A 6,881-nucleotide genomic window follows, 5' to 3' on the forward strand; every position below is an offset into this window, starting at 1 on the left:
TCCCCTTTTCCCCCTCCCCGCACCTTTTTCTTTCTCCTCGCCCTACATGCCAAGCGCTCTGCTCCCCGCCGAGGCAGATCCGCGGGCGGAGGTCGGACGGGCTCTTTGCGCTTACGGCTGCGTGTGCAACGCGCTCACGCACCAACTCACACGCGTGCTCGCACGCGGCCCCTTTAAGGGAGCGCTGCCATGAAGCAGCCCAGCCCGCCGGTTCGGCGAGGGGTTGGGATAACCTGGAGCCGGAGTTTGCTCGGGACGGCGCCGGGAGGTGACGGGAAGTCCCGTGCGGGGCCGTGGGGGTGATCCCGCTGCACCCCTATAGGGATCCCTGCCCGCAGCCCCGCCGGGAGCTGCCGGCAGTAGCGGGGAAGTTGTAACGCAGCGAAATCACAGAGCCCGGCTCTCCTGGGCTGACTCGGTGCCTTGCATTCCTCCATGAGTGGAGCGTGTAATTAGTTTTATTAATAAATCTCTTTTCTTTCCTACTCCAAGAGATCGCTCTCTTTTTCAATATAGAAGATGATGATTCTTTCCCCCTGGAACGGCATTATTGAGACTGGTGGGAGTATTTCTCTTTCTGCGTTTCGGAGAGCACAACACAATATTCTGTGTTTTCATTAATACCCAGTTAGGCTGCTAGGTGGGTATTCTTCCTATTTCCACACACACTGGAAAATCCATGCTGTTAAAATAGACTACAGAGATAATTTATGGGAGCTAGGAGTAATGTCTTTAATTTTGTCTCATTGTCTGTTGCCTTGTAATTTATAAACCCAACTGCACACCGCTGCTTGGAGGATTCACTGAACGGCAGTGAGTGCAGGAACAGGCGTAGTGTTACAGGGTGCTGGGCGCTGCCTGTAGGCTCAGAGAATGCCATTTCCATCTGGTGCTGTGCTGCTGTGGCTTCAGATACAGCCACATGTTTTGGTGTAGGGAGAGGAGATGGGGAGGGGGAGATGTGTGCAGTACTCCCTGGGACAGCCCCAGTACTGCAGCGAGTGATGGGCAGCTGAATGGAGACCTCGTGTTTCGGGTCCCCTGGTGGCTCGATTCATTTTTCATCTCAAAGAGATTTGAGACAACCTCAGCTATAGCAGATGTGCTCCAGCCCCAGGACTAGTTGAGGAAGCCTCTACAATGTGGTGAATGTGGATGTCATTTTTCAGCACTACAGTTCCTCCCTCGCTGCACTGCTTACTGCTCTAGATACAGATGCTGCCAGACAAAAGGGGGCCCTGCTCCATATGGCTTTGTAAAATTGCTTCATTCCTGAAGGATGGGCACGTGTAAAGATGAGGTTCTGCTGGAAGGAGGAGCTGGAATGAACATAAAAGTGACTTTTTCATTTTCTTGCATTTGTGCTGTAAGCTGTGTCTCAGCATCCTACCTTACCATCTTTGGACCAGTTTTATTTTGTGACTACAACGGTTGGGCAGCCTTCTGCTGAAGGCCAGGTTTCCTTTTCAATCTGCTGCAGTGTGAAGAAAGCTGTGTCCGTGCAGGGGCTCAGCATTGTCCAGAGGAGCACTTGCATGTGCCTGCACACCCCCATGCATTTGCTGCTGTCTGTCTTTTTCTTCCCGTCTGCTTCAACTCACCCCAGTGCTTAATTTTCTGCACCTTGTCAGCTGCTTTGATCTCTTTGATCTCTCTTAGTTTCCTTTCAATGGCTGTTCCTCAGAATCCACATTCTCTGATCAACCTGCTTTCCACAATCAGAAACCCTAGGCAAGTGTTTTTATGTCACAGAACCCGTACGTAATTGCATACTGTGCCTGTAGATAAGGCATTAGATGGAAAATCCACAAAGGACTTTTAGTGCCTATATATCACCTGGGCTGGTGCCTAAAATTACGATGCTTAAAACTGCTGTGTGCTTAACTTCTAAGCCTTGAAGCAGCCAACCTGCATGGGCACCAGGGCTGGGGGTGGTGGCAGTGACATGCCGTCTTGGTGAATGCGTTTTTAAAGAGAGCACTGACCCCTTGCATAGCTTTTGCAAAAAGGTCTTTGGTGCTTATCTGCTAAAGATAATCCAGTCTGTGGATCTTGAGTGAAGGGAATACAAGCTGCACAGCGCTGAGCTGAAGCCCAAGCTGCAGTAGGGCACAGTTGAAGACACACCTCTGACCTCGCTTTGGATGTTCTTCAGTTACAAGAGTGCTTGCTCAGTGAGCTGCTATTTGGAAACCAGTTGTGAGGTATTCAGCTCTGGGCACATGTCACAGAGGGAACTGAGTGCTGTGAACCACATACAGCTGTGTATCTGCAAAAGTCAACAGGAAGATCCATGCTTTCAGTACTTATTAGAGCTTATAAAAAGATGGAGAATTACTTTTACGTGGTCTGGCAGTGATAGGACAAGGGGGAATGGATTTAAACTGAAGGAGAGAAGATTCAGGTTAGATGTTAGGAAGAAATTCTGTACTTAGAGGGTGATGAGGCACTGGCACAGGCTGCTGAGAGAAGCTGTGGATGCCCTATCCCTGGAGGCATTCAGGGCCAGGCTGAATGAGGCCCCCAAGACAGGGAATTGGAATGGAGTGAGCTTTGAGGTCCCTTCCAACACAAGTCATAGGGTAACTCATCAGGGTCACTGCCTGGTCCCAGTTGCTCATCCAGACTGCATAAGTATTTGTACATTCTAAATTCTCTTTTGGAAGTAAATCAGTCCCGTCACAGACAAAACCCAGGTGTGGTTTTAGGGCTGGTTCACTCCAGGCAGCCATATCATCTGAGTCCCTGCAAAGACTGCAACGAAAAGGATAGATCTGCGTGAGGTCTGGCTCCCTTTGCTCAGCACAACCCTCCAACATTTTCCCAGCTGAATTTGCACATCCATATGTTCTTAAGCTATTGCTGAGTGCAGCAACACATATCTTTGGCTTCATGTCGTAAAAATACCATCCTAGTGGGTTGCAACATGGCTCCTAGGATATTTTAAACGTTTGAAATTTTGATTGCCCATAACATGCACTCCAAATAGTATTTTTCTGTCTAGGGACAAAAAACTGCCATGATGCCAGGCTCTCTGGAAATTCAGAGCAGCATTGCTGCATAGTCCAATGATGTATACAGTCCATAGAGATGGCTCTACCTCTTGGCTTAGTGACTGTGGGTCATGGAAGGAGAAGATGCATTTGTAGCAGTCCCTGTGGTTATATAACTGATACGGAATCATAAGTATCATGGAATTATTAAGGTTGGAAAAGGCCACTAAGACCATCCAGTCAACTGTCAACCCATCTTCACCATGCCCACTAAACCATGTCGCTCAGTCCTACATCTACTCATTATTTTAACACCTCCAGGGACTCCACCACCTCCGTGGGCTGCCTGTGCCAATGCCTCACCACTCTTTCTAATCCAGGGATCTCTGCAGTGATTGCTCTAAGCATCAGGCCTGTAGTTTTGAGAATGAGGCATCTAATTTGTTTTGTTGCTCAATTATATTTAACCTTACACGCATCCTACATTGGGAACTTAAAAATGTGATGTTAACTTGAAATCATACCTCATCCTTACTTGGATGTGAAATGCTGTGTTGCCATTGTTATTGTTATTAAAAAAATATCCAGTATGAGAAGATATTCTTTTTGTGTATATTTATGTTTTCTTCTTAGCGACCAGTCATTCTGTGCACGACAAGGTTCAGTGTCACAGTCTGTAAACAAGCTGTATTTACAGGTATTCACCCAGCTGATGGCTATGACACACTTGAATTTAATTGTTTATTTTTTTTCAGTAGAGTTTTATAAGAACTAAGATAAAATATGCTCTGTTCGGCATGTAAGCATTCTGCTGCATCACAGCCTTTGCAAACTCGAGTGCTTAATTGCTATGGTGTAATTAGGGGCACTGAGGTTATGAAGCACATCCTAGTGAAGTCCATGGGAGTTCTTCCACTGAGTTCTGTAGAAGTCAATCATACCTTAATTGAGGGAGGTGTGGGACCTGAGAGCTCCTCAGCTCAGTTCACCAAAGAAGTTTAGATGCTGAGTTGTAACATCTGCTTCGTCACCTCTTTGCCTTCCAGTGGAAGTCTCATCCCTGAATAAGGCACCACAAAGCTGTGAATGCCACTTGAATGAGATTCATCAAAGCCAGCATGCCAGAGCAAGGTGGCGGGGAACAGAAGAGAGCTAGCGTCCTGACAGCTGTTGGAAAGCATTGCTTCCTTTCACTCCTGTTACAGCCTAATACTCCTTCAAGGTTAAATGCTTTAATGAGGTTGGCTGTTTCTCACAATGATGCCTTGTCAGTTAATAAAATGCATTAATATTTCACATTGCTTCCTTAGGGTATGAAAGTCCAAGGTTGAAGCCTCTCATCTCGCTGAAGGGACTTGAACCACTATTTCCCAGGAGAGTGCTGGAAGCCACCAGACTGTTTGCTATTTTTGAGCAAGTTGTGTGCTCTGTCTGTCCCACTGAAGCAGTTCATTAAATATCCATTCAATCAGATGAAAAAAAAAAGAATGACAGTGGCTCTGAGATCAGGTGCAGGAAGGGGATGAGATTGCTTTGAGATTCTCTGTAATAAATATTCACGTCTCATGACCGTGGAGTATCTTCATCAAGCGTCATTCAGGCAGGCCCACCAGAAAAATCTGAAAGTTTTGGTTTTAGGGCGTGCTTACAGGTGAATTTTGTTCATGTCTTCTCAGAGTAGAGCTTGAGCCTCTGGGTCTCATGTATCCTGCATGACTGCTATAATCCAGTTGTTGTTGGATATCTGCTCATCATTGTTCTGTTGTGTTAGAGCCATTCTGATACATCCATTGGATCAGACTACAACTAGTTTGTTATTTGTTTTTAAGCTTATGTGTGAAACGGGTGTTGATCTGTGCCTGTAGTCACTACTCCGTGACTCTGCGTTTGTGCCAGGAGAAATGTTTGGAATTTAGATCAAATCTATGTACCCCAAAATGTTGGCAAATATCAAGAGAACTTTGGTATTTTTAACTTTTCAGATCTGTGTTATTTTATATAACATAAGGCATATAATGAATGTCTAGTGTCAGGAAGGTGACTACCTGAACTTAGATCTTAGTGTTTGTTTCTCCATTTAGCCTAAAAGGCTTCGATGATGTTAACAGGTTGGCATCTGTGTGCTTCCAAACATATGATCTTTCGTTCTTAGTATAGCATAGCATGGGCCACAATATATTCAAGACCTAAAAGTTATCAGAAAGAGATCTGCATTTTGAGAGCAGAGAGTGGAAACTGTGATTGCTGTGTTTATCACATCAGCAAACTGTTCCACTTTTCCAAAACTCTCAGCGGAAGCTTATGCTTCTGTTAAATACTTTCAACATTGTAATTTTTTGACTAAATGTGTTCCAAAACAAAATGAATTGCTGAGATTGCCAAAGCCACAGAGTTTTTGATTGAGGCACCCAAGCTGTATCTCGAAAGAAGTTTTACCACTGTGAGATTTTAACTGGTGCATTCCAACAAATGAAAATGAGGTAATTAATGTGTCAGCAAAGGTCTGGAGTTTTAGGAATTGCTATCAAACTGACTTGAGCAGCAGGCATAGCTTACTTAAAATGCGGTCCATTTTTTCCAGAAAATAGCAACTGTATTTCAAACATAAGCTAACAAGGAAAGAGGTAAAGCACATGCATCTTAGACTGCATATCTATAAGCAGTTAAGAATGTATATGTATACTGTATATATGGATGTATGTAAGTTCTTTACTGTAAGGATGGCCTAGAGTTAGACTAAAAGGCCTTTAAGGTCCCTTCCAACTCAGATGGTTCTATGATTCTGTGATTATCCAGTGTTAGAAATGCTTGTCTCTTGCTTCTCTGGTCCTCCTTTCATTCCAGGCTTCTCCCCAGTAGCCACTCCATCAATGTCTTTTGATACATTACAGGATTGCTGGCTGCCTTGGTGGCAATCTGTCCTGTGCAGCCTGGAGAAGGTGGAACTGCCATGTTTGGTGGAGAAAGCTCTCCTGGTTGCTCCCAGTGTGGAGTACCTATGCAGAAGCCACTGTTGTGAACACAGCAGTTCTTCAGGCAACCCTCAGACATGTCTGTAGTTAGTGCCTCCATTTTAAATGGAAAGGAGCAGAGGAACCAGCAGGCAGAGTCTCCTTCTGTGACTTTGATAATGTCAGTGCCAGAATATGAGGCTGGTCATGTCAGAGCTCATGGCCATCTACATCTATGGGACCTGCTGTGCTTATCCTATGTTTGAATGCTTACTGATTTGAGCCAGAAGCAGTGGTAGTGGCTGCTCATCACAACCTTTCTGCAGGTCTGTGAAAGGGCAGAGGGGAAGTGAGCTGAGCAATTCCCCCTTTCATTCACCGATTAGACTGGGAAACAGGTTACAACTATTGTTTCCCAGCCAACAAAAAGAGAGATATAAGGCCTCAAAATAGCTGTGAAGGTGATGCTTAGGGTTTTCCTCAGGACTTTCTCCAAATCCAACAGAGCAGCACTCAACCCCTAGCAAGACCTCTGGGCAACCGCTGAGGCTGTGCACAGCCACATGCATCTTTGGCCTCGAGGGTTTGGAGGAGCTCATGGGCTGTAGGCTGCATCAGAGGCAGCTTTGCCAATGCCCCACTCCAGACTCTGAAGCACCAGAGAAGAAGAGTGACAGCAGAGTGACACCCTGAGAGTGCTGTAGCAATGCATTCAGACTTCTAAAGAAATGAAGTGGCAGGATCTGTGCTTTCAAGCCTTTGTTTGCCATTTCTGTCACTCCTCCCTTTTGCACTAAAGGCTGCAAGGATGAATAAGTGTTAAGGCACCCATATTCCCTGCTAACAAGGCCCATGGGGACAACAGGAAATCAGTAGGTAGGTGTTATGCTTCTCCAGGCAGTAGGAGTGTCACAACTTGAACCAGAGTGCTGATACC

At 45.6% G+C, this 6,881-nt stretch overlaps 1 protein-coding gene across 2 annotated transcripts in view; it reads right to left on the minus strand.

Moving 5' to 3' along the window:
• The window catches only part of LRATD2 (LRAT domain containing 2), a 5,082-nt gene extending 4,653 nt beyond the window's left edge, over positions 1-429 (minus strand). For both annotated transcript variants that reach the window (XM_019614242.2, XM_010709312.3), the window contains exon 1: positions 24-429. The gene's annotated coding sequence lies outside the window, so the exon portion shown is untranslated. The remainder of the gene's footprint in view (positions 1-23) is intronic.
• Positions 430-6,881: the final 6,452 nt, after the last annotated feature.

This window comes from Meleagris gallopavo, chromosome 3 (assembly GCF_000146605.3).
Source record: "Meleagris gallopavo isolate NT-WF06-2002-E0010 breed Aviagen turkey brand Nicholas breeding stock chromosome 3, Turkey_5.1, whole genome shotgun sequence".
Classification (NCBI taxonomy): Eukaryota; Metazoa; Chordata; class Aves; order Galliformes; family Phasianidae; genus Meleagris; species Meleagris gallopavo.